The sequence below is a fragment of the Oryctolagus cuniculus genome, chromosome 1 (assembly GCF_051225735.1).
Source record: "Oryctolagus cuniculus isolate XC-2025 breed Fujian yellow rabbit chromosome 1, ASM5122573v1, whole genome shotgun sequence".
NCBI lineage: Eukaryota > Metazoa > Chordata > Mammalia > Lagomorpha > Leporidae > Oryctolagus > Oryctolagus cuniculus.
In genome coordinates this window covers 133,835,221-133,847,347 of record NC_142867.1, presented here as the reverse complement: position 1 = coordinate 133,847,347, position 12,127 = coordinate 133,835,221, and the positions used below count along the sequence as shown (strand labels likewise).

Below are 12,127 nucleotides of genomic sequence, written 5' to 3'. Positions count from 1 at the left end.
GGTTGTCTCTTCACTCTCCTGACTGTTTCTTTTGCAGTACAGAAACTTCTCAATTTGATGCAATCCCAATAGTTGATTTTGGCTTTGACTGTCTGTGCCTCCCGGGTCTTTTCCAGAAATTCTTTGCCTGTGCCAATATCTTGAAGGGTTTCTCCAATGTTCTCTAATAACTTAATGGTGTCAGGACGAAGATTTAGGTCTTTAATCCACGTTGAGTGGATTTTTGTGTAAGGTGTAAGGTAGGGGTCTTGCTTCATGATTCTGCACGTGGAAATCCAGTTTTCCCAGCACCATTTATTGAATAGACTGTCCTTACTCCAGGGATTGGTTTTAGATCCTTGATCAAATATAAGTTGGCTGTAGATGTTTGGGTTGATTTCTGGTGTTTCAATTCTGTTCCATTGGTCTATCCATCTGTTTCTGTACCAGTACCATGCTGTTTTGATTACAACTGCCCTGTAGTATGTCCTGAAGTCTGGTATTGTGATACCTCCGGCTTTGTTTTTGTTGTACAAGATTGCTTTAGCTATTCGAGGTCTCTTGTGCCTCCATATGAATTTCAGCATCATTTTTTCTAGATCTGCGAAGAATGTCTTTGGTATCTTGATTGGGATTGCATTGAATCTATAAATTGCTTTTGGGAGAATGGACATTTTGATGATGTTGATTCTTCCAATCCATGAGCATGGAAGATTTTTCCATTTTTTGGTATCCTCTTCTATTTCTTTCTTTAAGGTTTTGTAATTTTCATCGTAGAGATCTTTAACGTCCTTGGTTAAGTTTATTCCAAGGTATTTGATTGTTTTTGTAGCTATTGTGAATGGGATTGACCTTAGCAGCTCTGTCTCAGTCATGGCATTGCTTGTGTATACAAAGGCTGTTGATTTTTGTGCATTGATTTTATATCCTGCCACTTTGCCAAACTCCTCTATGAGTTCCAATAGTCTCTTAGTAGAGTTCTTTGGATCCTCTAAGTACAGAATCATATCGTCTGCAAAGAGGGATAGTTTGACTTCTTCCTTCTTGATTTGTATTCCTTTGATTTCTTTTTCTTGTCTGATGGCTCTGGCTAAAACTTCCAGAACTATGTTAAATAGCAGTGGTGAGAGTGGGCATCCCTGCCTGGTGCCAGATTTCAGTGGAAATGCTTCCAACTTTTCCCCATTCAATAGGATGCTGGCTGTGGGTTTTTTATAAATTGCTTTGATTATATTGAGGAATGTTCCTTCTATACCCAATTTGCTTAGAGTTTTCATCATGAAAGGGTGTTGAATTTTATCAAATGCTTTCTCTGCATCAATTGAGATAATCATATGGTTTTTCTTCTGCAGTCTGTTAATGTGGTGAATCACATTGATTGATTTGCGAATGTTGAACCATCCCTGCATACCAGGGATGAATCCCACTTGGTCTGGGTGGATGATTTTCCTGATGTGTTGTTGTATTCTATTGGCCAGAATTTTATTGAGGATTTTTGCGTCTATGTTCATCAGGGATATTGGTCTGTAATTTTCTTTCAGTGCTGCATCTTTCTCTGGCTTAGGGATTAAGGTGATGCTGGCTTCATAGAAAGAATTTGGGAGGATTCCCTCTTTTTCGATTGTTCTGAATAGTTTGAGAAGAAATGGGATTAGTTCTTCTTTAAATGTCTGGTAGAATTCAGCGGTGAATCCATCTGGTCCTGGGCTTTTCTTTGTTGGGAGGGCCTTTATTACTGTTTCAATTTCTGTTTCAGTTATGGGTCTATTTAGGTTTTCGATGTCTTCCTGGTTCAATTTAGGTAGGTTGCATGTGTCCAGGAATCTATCCATTTCTGATAGGTTTTCGTGTTTGCTGGCGTACAGGTCCTTGTAGTAATTTCTGATGATTCTTTTTATTTCTGTGGTGTCTGTTGTTACGTTTCCTTTTTCATCTCTGATTTTATTGATTTGGGTCTTTTCTCTTCTTTTTTTAGTTAGTTGGGCCAATGGGGTGTCAATTTTGTTTATTTTTTCAAAAAACCAGCTTCTCGCTTGGCTGATTTTTTGTAATGTTTTTTTGGATTCAATCCTATTAATTTCTTCTCTGGTTTTAATTATTTCTCTTCTCCTACTAGATTTGGGTTTGGTTTGCTGCAGTTTTTCTAGGTCCTTGAGGTGCGCTGAAAGCTCATTTATTTGGTACCTTTCCAATTTCTTGGTATAGGCACCTATTGCTATAAATTTGCCTCTCAATACTGCTTTTGCTGTATCCCATAAGTTTTGATATGTTGTGTTGTTGTCTTCATTTACTTCCAGAAAGTTTTTGATTTCTCTTTTGATTTCTTGAATGACCCAGCGTTCATTCAGGAGCATGTTGTTCAGTCTCCATGTGTTTGCATACTTTCTGGGGTTTCCTGAGTTGCTAATTTCCAGCTTCATCCCGCTATGGTCTGAGAAGCTGCATGGTATGATTCTAATTCTTTTAAATTTGCTGAGACTTGCTTTATGGCCTAGTATGTGGTCAATCCTAGAGAAGGTTCCATGCGCTGCTGAGAAGAATGTGAAGTCTGTAGATGTAGGGTTGAAAGTTCTGTATATATCTGTTAGATCCATTTGGGCTATAGTGTCATTTAAATCTGCTGTTTCCTTGTTGATCTTCTGTCCGGATGATCTGTCTATTTCTGAGAGTGGAGTATTGAAGTCCCCCAGTACTATTGTATTGGAATCTAAATCTCCCTTTAAGTCCCTTAACATATCTTTTAAATAGACCGGTGCCCTGTAATTAGGTGCATATACATTTATAATAGTTACATCTTCCTGTTGAATTGAACCCTTAATCATTATATAGTGTCCCTCTTTGTCTCTCTTAACAGTTTTTGTATTAAAGTTTATTTTGTCTGATATTAATATGGCTACACCTGCTTTTTTTTGGTTTCTGTTGGCATGGAATATCTTTTTCCAACCTTTCACTTTCAGTCTGCATGCCTCTTTATTAGAGAGATGTGTTTCTTGTAGGCAACAAATAGTTGGGTTGTGTTCTGTGAGCCAGTCAGCTAAACGGTGTCTTTTAACTGAAGAATTCAGACCATTAATGTTCAATGTGACTATTGATACGTAGTGACTTTGCCCTGCCATTTTCCCGGAAATATTTTCTAGTATATGCTTTGAGCTTCCCATGCTCTTTTACTGGTAGGTGTTCTTCCTTTCCCTTCTTTCATATTGATGGCCGTGTTTCTGTGTTTCTGAGTGTAGCACATCTTTAAGTATCTTTTGCAGGGCCGGACGAGTGGCCACAAAGTCTTTCAATTTCTGTTTGCTATGAAAGGTCTTTATTTCACCTTCATTCACAAATGAGAGCTTGGCAGGATATAATATTCTGGGCTGGCAATTTTTCTCTCTTAGCACCTGTGCTATGTCTCGCCATTCCCTCCTAGCTTGTAGGGTTTCTGATGAGAAGTCAGCTGTGAGTCTGATTGGAGATCCTCTGAGAGTAATCTGACGTTTCTCTCTTGCACATTTTAGGATCTTTTCTTTATGTTTCACTGTGGAGAGTTTAATTACCACGTGTCGTGGTGAGGATCTCTTTTGGTCATGTTTATTGGGGGTTCTATGAGCTTCCTGTACTAGGATATCTCTGTCCTTCTCCAAACCTGGAAAGTTCTCTGCTAGTATCTCACTAAAAAGGCCTTCCAATCCTTTCTCTCTCTCCATGCCTTCAGGAACTCCTAGAACTCGAATGTTGGTTTTTTTGATAGTATCCTGTAGATTCCCAACAATATTTTTTAGGTTTCTAATTTCCTCTTCTTTTCTTTGGTTTGACTGTATGTTTTCCTGTGCTCTATCTTCTAAGTCCGATATTCTCTCTTCTGCTTCACCCATTCTGTTTTTAAGGCTTTCTAATGTGTTTGTCATTTGATCTATTGAGCTCTTCATTTCATTTTGATTTCTCTTCACTATAACACTTTCCTGTTCTACTAGTTTCTGAGTTTCATTTTGACTCTTCCTTAAAATTTCGTTTTCACGAGAGAGATTTTCAATCTTGTCCATTAAGGATTTCTGTAGTTCAAGGATTTGCTTTTGAAAACTTCTAAATGTTCTTATCATAAATTTTTTGAAATCCGTATCTTGCATTTCTTCTATCTCATCATCTTCATACTCTTGGCTTGGGGTGTTTTGCTTATTTGGAGGCATCATAGTGTCATCATTGATCTTGCTCCCTCTATTTCTGTGTTTGTTACTCGGCATAGTTAATTCTTCTTGCGTCACTGTGCGTTTTTTTTTTCTTTTTTTCTTTTTTTTTTTTATTTATACTGTGTCCGTGTTAAGTGGACTGCCTGCTGTTGGAGGAGCCTTGGAGGCTTGAGATGGGTGCGGCCTGAGAGCTCTGCCTGGTTCTTCCAGGTTAAGGGTGTGCAAAGGTGACACCCTCAGGTTATGCGTGGTAAATCTCTCTCTTTTTATTTATTTATTTATTTTATTTATTCAGGGGGTAAGTAACACCGCAGGGCATGGCTATGCAGAATTGATGGTATTTAGCTTCCAGTCTTTGGCTCCTCTGGACTCCCACTGGGTTGCCTAGGCTACTGAATTGTAGTGACTCAGTTCCTTAGCTCTCCCCCATTGATATGTAAATCCAGAGCGCAGGCCTGCTCTTTGTCTCTTGGGAATTCTAGTCTTGCAGCCTTGTAACCTTTGCAAGGTTAGGGGGAAGAGAAACCCCGAAGCTTTTTTTTTTTCCTTCTTTCCGGTAGTGAGTTTGCTGCACTTTCCGGCCCCCCTCTAGATTCTGACCCCCGTTTCCCCACCAATGTCTCGGGTTATTGAGCTCACCTCCCCTTCCAGCGCCGATGTGTGGAGCGTCCCAAGTCTCCCCGCTGTTGTCTGTGTGGCATGCACTCCCCTTGGAGCACTGGGGCTTCTGCGGCTCCGTCCCGCAACTTGGCTTCCGCGCGGTGGGCGACCTTGTTCTCCCAGTAGGTCCTCCGATTCACGATTCCCGTGCAATTTTTTCCTGGTTCTTTTTTCTGCGGCTACCGTAACTCCCCTTTTATTAAACTCTATCTCATTATTCTTGTGCTGAGACATCCCTCTTCTATCCACTGACACCTGAGCTCCTGGTCCTTGGGCTTTGGTAATCTCATTCAACAGGGGCTTTCACCCAGGGCCTCAGGCCTTCACCTGGAACTGGGAATTATATCCTGGTTCTCAGATTTCATTCAACATATTTTGCCACAATAATCACTTGAGCAAATTTCATCAATAAATCTCTGCAAAATCTATACATATATATTGATACATCCTATTGGCTGTTTCTCTGGGGAACCCTAGCTAATACAGTAATAGTTTGCATATCTGAGAATACTTTAATTTTTATTCCTCAAAGCCACTCTATGATTATGAGGAATGACTATAATTGCATAAATTATGAATTTGAATTATGGTAATAAAATTAATGGCTAATAATTTTTGGACTTGGCAGGTATACCAATAACACTGTAAGGCAGAAACTATAACTTTTTTATGTTTTGCAAAAGAAACTAGGCCCAGGGAGTTTAAGTAGCATGTGAAGGTCACAAATGCTTTTCTTTTCTTCTCTGAAGAGAAACTGTGCATAATGCATTTGAGCATGGTGTTGAGAGGCTTACAGAGCTGGAATTTTGCTCTATCCCTCTAAGTGCAGCCACAGTCATTTATCATTTGTTTTCCACAAATGGTGGAGAAATATAAATTTAAAGAAGTATACAGCTCTTCTTTATCTACTCTGAAAACATTTTGACTTACTGGAAGTTTAGGTAGTGATTAATGGATAGATACTGACACACGGGTGAGTGAATAAAGACCTTTAGCTTTATTATTTTCTGTCACTAGATGACACAAAAATGTCTAAATAAGTTGAAAGTCTTCTTTCTGGGACTCACAAAGCATACGCCATAGTATATAATCACTAGATTTTAATCCTAACCACAGAAGTTTACAAGAAAATTCTGCACTTTACAAACATGATGGAAAGACTAATTTGAGTTCTTATTCTTCTGTATTTTTCTATATATTCAATATAATTTTAAAAATTTCCCTTCATTATTTCAAAATATTTTTTTAATTCTTTTTAATTTTCATTAATATAAAAAGAACAGATTTAATATATTTCTGAGGTACAATTCTAGTGAGATAACCATACTTCATTCCTTTCCTTCTCTCCATCAACCAAAGCTCCTCCTTCCCTTCTTTTTTCTTTAATCTTTGCAAAAAGGACAATTTCAATCCATTGTATATTCACAGATTTAATGCACCACTAACAATAATAAGGTAGAAAGATCATAGTTTCACAGAAGTATAAACAAGGGCTAAAAACATCAAATCATAAGATGTCCATTTCATTCCTATACATCTTTCATGCTTTATAATAACTACAACATATTAGAGAAAACATATATTTGTTTTTGGGATACTGGCTGATTTCACTAAGCATAATGTTTTTAGTTGCATCCATTTCTTTGCAAAAAACAGGATTTCATTAATTTTAAGGCTTAGTAGTATGCAGTCATGTAAATGTACTAAAAATCCTTTTTGAAGATTTATTTATTTATTTGAAAGGCAAAATTATAAAGGGAGAGAGAGAGAGAGAGAGAGAGAGAGATCTTCCTTCTGTTGGTTCACTCCTCCAATGGCCACAGCAGCCAAGGCTGGGCCAGAATGGAAACAGAAGTTTCTTACAACTCTCCCACATGGGTTCTGGAGCACAAGAACACAGGACATTTTCCACTATTTCCCCATGTGCATTAGCAAGGAGCTGAATCAGAAGTGGAGCATCAAGGACTTGAATGGGTGCTCATATGGGATGCCAGCACTGCAGATGCCAGTTTAACCTGCTCCAGCACAGCTCTGGCCCACACGTTTTCTTCATTGAGTCATCAATTGATGGACATCTGGGTGGATTCCATGTGTTAGCTATTTGTGAATTGATCTGCAATGAACATAAGGTTCATTCATATGATGATTTCATTTCATTTGGGTAAGTTCCCAGGAGATTCATGACTGGGTCATGTGATCCATTTTCAGATTTCTGGGTAATCTCCCTATTGTCTTCAATAATGATTGTGCTAGTTTACATTACCACCAACAGTGTATTAAGGTACCATTGTTCCTGTGCCCTCATCAGCATTTATTACTTTTCTGATTTTTGGATGATTGCCATTGTAACTGGGTGAGGAAAAACCTAATGTGGTTTCTATTTAAATTTTTCTGATGGCTACTGATCCTGAGCATTTTTTCGTTTGTCTGTTATATTTCATCCTTGAAAAAAATGCCTGTTCATGTCCTTTACCCATTTCTTAACTTTGTTTTGTTGTTGTTGAGACTTTGAGCTCTTTATAGATTCTGAAAATTAATTATCAATTTCATAGTTCACAAATATTTTCTCTCATTCTGTCGGTTGCTTCTTCACTGTGTTAAGTTTTTATTTTATAATGCAAAGGTTTCTTAGCTTAGTAATCCCATTTGTCTATGTGAGCTTTGATTGCCTGTGCTTACGGGGTCTTTTCCAAGAGTTCTTTGCCTGTGTTAATGTCATGCAGAATTTCCACATTGTTTTCCTCTAGTAATTTTATGGTATCAGGTCATAGATGTAGATCTTTGATCCACTTTGAGTTGACTTTTGTGTAATGTGTAAGGTAAGTGTCTTATACTTCTGTGTGTGGAGATCCAATTTTCCCAGCACCATTTGTTGAAGAGACTGTCCTTTCTCCAGGGATTGATTTTAGCTCCTTTGTCAAAGATTTAGCTCCTTTGTCAAAGTTTGGTGTAAATGCATGTGTTAATTTCTGGGGCTTCTATTTTGTTCCATTGGACTGCATGTCTTTTTTTTTTTTTTTTTTTTGCCAGCACCAAGTTATTTGATTGTAACTGCCCAGTAGTATGTCTCAATCTGCTATTGTGATGCCTCTGGCTTTTTTTTTTTTTTGTTTAAGATTACATTAGCTGTTCCAGGTGTTTTGTGTTTCCATGTGAATTTTAGCATCATTTTTTCTAGATCTGAGAATATTATTGGTATTTTGATTGGGATTGCATTGAAATCTGTAAATTGTTTTGGGTAATATGGACATTTTGAGTATCTTAATTCTTCCAATTCACAAACATGGATGTTTTTAATATATTTTTGTGCCTTCTTCATTTATTTTAATGTTTTGTAATTTTGGTTGTAGAGATCTTTCAAATCTTTGATTAAATTTATTCCAAGGTATTTGCATTTTTTGTAGTTATTATGAGTTGTACTGAACTTACAAATTGTTTCTCAGCCATGGAATTGTCTAGGTATAAGAAGGCTACTGATTTTTTGTGTTGCTTTTATACTGTTCAACTTTACAAAGCTCTCTAATGAGTTCCAATATTCTTCAGTGGAGTCTTTTGGTTCCTTTATATATGAGATCATCATGACATCTGCAAACAGGGATAATTAGATTTCCTCCTTTACAAATTGTATCTTTGATTTATTTTTTTCCTAATGGCTCTGGTTAAAACTTCCAGGACTGTATTGAATACCACTTCTGAAAGTGGACATCTTTGTCTGGTTCCGGACCCCAGTGGAAATGCTTCCAACTTTTCCTCAGTCAGTACAATGCTGGCTGTAGGTTTGTCATATAGTTCCTTGATTGTGATGAGGAATGAATGTTCCTGTATATCCAATTTGCTTAATATTTTTATAATGATAAGATGCTATATTTTATCAAATGCTTTGTTTGCATGTATTGAAATAATCATAGTTTTATTCCTTAGGTTAATGTGATGTATCACATTCAGGCTTTATTTCCACAGGGTCCTATCAGTGGTGCTAACAGAGATGTTTCTATTCTCCAGTGCCATGGAGATTGCAACCCTTAGGTCCACTGATGTTTGGTTTTCTTATTATGGAAAAACTAAACACATTGCTAAATCTGACCAGTGTAACCTTTAAGGCCTATGAAGGCATGAGGCGCAGTTCCTGTCAACAGGAAATGATGGATGTCAGGGAATTCATTGATAAAATCCTACCTCCAATTGATTGAGTCATTAAGAGGACTGTGTAGAAGCTGGCGCCATGGCTCACTAGGCTAATCCTCTGCCTGTGGCGCCGGCACACCAGGTTCTAGTCCCAGTCGGGGCGCTGGATTCTGTCCTGGTTGCCCCTCTTCCAGGCCAGCTCTCTGCTGTGGTCAGGGAGTTCAGTGGAGGATGGCCCAAGTGCTTGGGCCCTGCAACCCATGGGAGACCAGTAGAAGCACCTGGCTCCTGCCATCAGATCAGCGTGGTGCACCGGCCATTGGAGGGTGAACCAACGGCAAAGGAAGACCTTTCTCTCTGTCTCTCTCTCTCACTGTCCACTCTGCCTGTCAAAAAAAAAAAAAAGGACTGTGTAGAATTACACCAGTATCATTGTTGTACAGTATAATCCTTTTCCTGTGTTCAGCCTTGAAACCTCTGTTTGCAGTGTTAAAGTGTTTCACAATTACTTATGACACTGACTAAATAATGTCTCCTCATAGGAAATTTGTGATATATCAGTTTCTACATGTGTATTTGTAAAATATGATCCCCTCACTTCAAGTAATGGCTTTTTTTATTTTGGGGACCAGACTTTTCCCTGGATATCAAGAAAAAAAGTTTTTTCCTGATTGGCATTCCTAGCAGACCAAATACTGCTTTCCTGCCATAGAATCTGTGTCAGTAATGCTGTATTTGACATTCTGAATCATAGACATATGGTAATGAAAATCTATTTGCACTTTAAGAGAAAACAACTATTACTTAAAACTTTCTGTATAATATTTCAAGTAACTGTACATTAATCTAAACTTAGACCTGTTCAGTGATTAGAATCTTCAATCCAGGTAACAAATCATTCTGTGTTTTTATTTTTCTGTATATAATTAAAAGAATAATTAGATCGTATTCTAGTATGTTCTGAAATAATTAAGACCAATCTTAAAAACTAATTTCTGGGGGCCGGCACTGTGGTGCAGCAGGTTGACACCCTGGCCTGAGGCACCAACATCCCATATGGATGCAGGTTTGAGACCAGGCTGCACCGCTTCCAATCCAGCTCTCTGCTGTGGCCTGCGATAGCAGTAAGAAGATGGCCCAAGTCCTTGGGACCCTGCACCCACCTGGGAGACCTGGAGGAGGCTCCTGGATCCTGGTTTTGGATCAGCACAGCACTGACTGTAGTGGCCATTTGGGGAGTGAACCAATGGAAGGAAGACCTTTCTCTCTGCCTCTCTCTCTCACTGTCTATAACTCTACCTGTCAAATAAAAAAAAATGTTTTTCATGCCAGTGAACTTACATTTTCATTTAGTTAAATGAGTTTTAAAGATTAGTTTTCTGTTCTGAGATAAAAATAGTGATCATTTGATTTTAAGTAGTTAGAATTCCCAGATTACTGGAACAATGTTTGAAAACAAGTTTATGGATAATAAACCATGTACTGTGCTCTAGTTACCACAGTTTAATACGTAGCAAAAATGGATGCCTAATATTTCTGAAGTGTGTTAATTTTTCTGCTGTATTCCAACAGACCAAACAGTGTTAAGAATGTATCTTTATAAATGGGTCCTAATTGGTAATGAAAATAATTTAGTACTGGACTACAGATGTTAATAATGAAGCCATATATTTAGGCCGGATTTAAAAATTAAACGATTGTTTACTGAGTCATTATGCTTTGCCTTGAAGAACAAAATCTATTGTTTCAGTTATATAAGTCAGCAAGATCTTTTTTATGGCAAGAAATATTCTGTTGCAATGTTGTGCTGTAATGTGGGAAAATGTAAATGTTTGCCACAGTTTCTATCAATGTGAAATAAAACTTAATCTTGAAAAAAAGTCTATTTTGTCTGATATTAGGATAGGCATTCCTGCTCATTTTTTTATTTCCATTAGCATAGAATAATCTTCTCCATTCTATCACTTTCAATCTGTGTGTAGCCTTGTTGGTGTGCAGAGTTTCTTGTATGCAGCATATATATTGGTCTTTATTTTTAATCCATTCAGCCAGTCTTTTATTTGAAGAGTTTATTCCACTTACATTCAAAATTGTTATTGGTGAGTGATGACTTGTTCTTGCCTTTTTTTCCCCACAAATATTCTATTGGTTGTTTTGTACTATTACTTTGTACTACTACTTTGGAGTTTTTTTCCCACAAATATTCTATTGGTTGTTTTGTACTATTATGTTGTAGTAATAAACCTAATACTAAACCTAATACTAGGTTTTTGGCCTCACATTCTTTCATAATGCTGGTTATATTTCTCTGTTTCCATGTTTAGTACATCCTTAAGTACCACTTTTAAGGGGACAAGTTTTTTTTTTTTTTTTTCAAGATTGTTTGTTTTGGAAAGTCTTTATTAACTTTCATTTATAAATTAGAGCTGAGCTGGATACAGTATTCTAGCATGACAGTTTTGTTTTTCTTTAAGGACTTGGACTATGTCTCTCTGTTCTATCCTCTTCCGTAGAGTTTTTGATGAGAAATATGCTGTCAATCTAGAGCTCTTTTAAAGATAATCTGGCATTTCTGTCTTGTACTTTTTAGCATCTTTTCCTTGTGTTTTACATTTGAAAGTTTGAATATTCTATATGGTGATGAAGACCTTCTCCGATCATGTCTATCTGGGATTCTATGTGCTTCCTGTACTTGGATGTCCATATCTTTGTCCAGATTTCAGAAATTTTCTTCTATTATTTCACTGAGTAAGTTTTCTATGTTACTCTGTTTTTCCATTCCTTCGGGAATGTCTAAGACATGTGTAATTTGTCTTTGATGGTGTCTCATAGACTAAACACTGCTTTCATTTTTCTGAATTTTTTTTTGTCAGACTGTGATTTTTTTTAAAGATTTATTTATTTATTTGAACGTCAAAGTTACACAGAGAGAGGAGAGGCAGAGAGAGAGTGAGAGAGAGAGAGAGAGAGAGAGAGGTCTTCCATCTGATGGTTCACTCCCCAATTGGATGCAATGGGCGGAACTGCGCTGATCTGAAGCCAGAAGCCAGGAGCTTCTTCTGGGTCTCCAATGTGGGTGTAGAGACCCAAGGACTTGAGTCATCTTCTACTGCTATGCCAGGCCATAGCAGAGAGCTGGATTGGAAGTGGAGCAGTTGAGACTTGAACCAGCACTCATAGGGGATGCTGGC

General features: G+C 37.6%; 1 long non-coding RNA gene across 1 annotated transcript in view; it reads left to right on the top strand.

Moving 5' to 3' along the window:
- LOC127487604 (uncharacterized) overlaps window positions 1-10,341 on the top strand; it is a 66,839-nt gene extending 56,498 nt beyond the window's left edge. The window contains exon 3 of the long non-coding RNA XR_016222460.1: window positions 10,003-10,341. This is a non-coding gene — a long non-coding RNA (uncharacterized LOC127487604). The remainder of the gene's footprint in view (window positions 1-10,002) is intronic.
- Window positions 10,342-12,127: the final 1,786 nt, after the last annotated feature.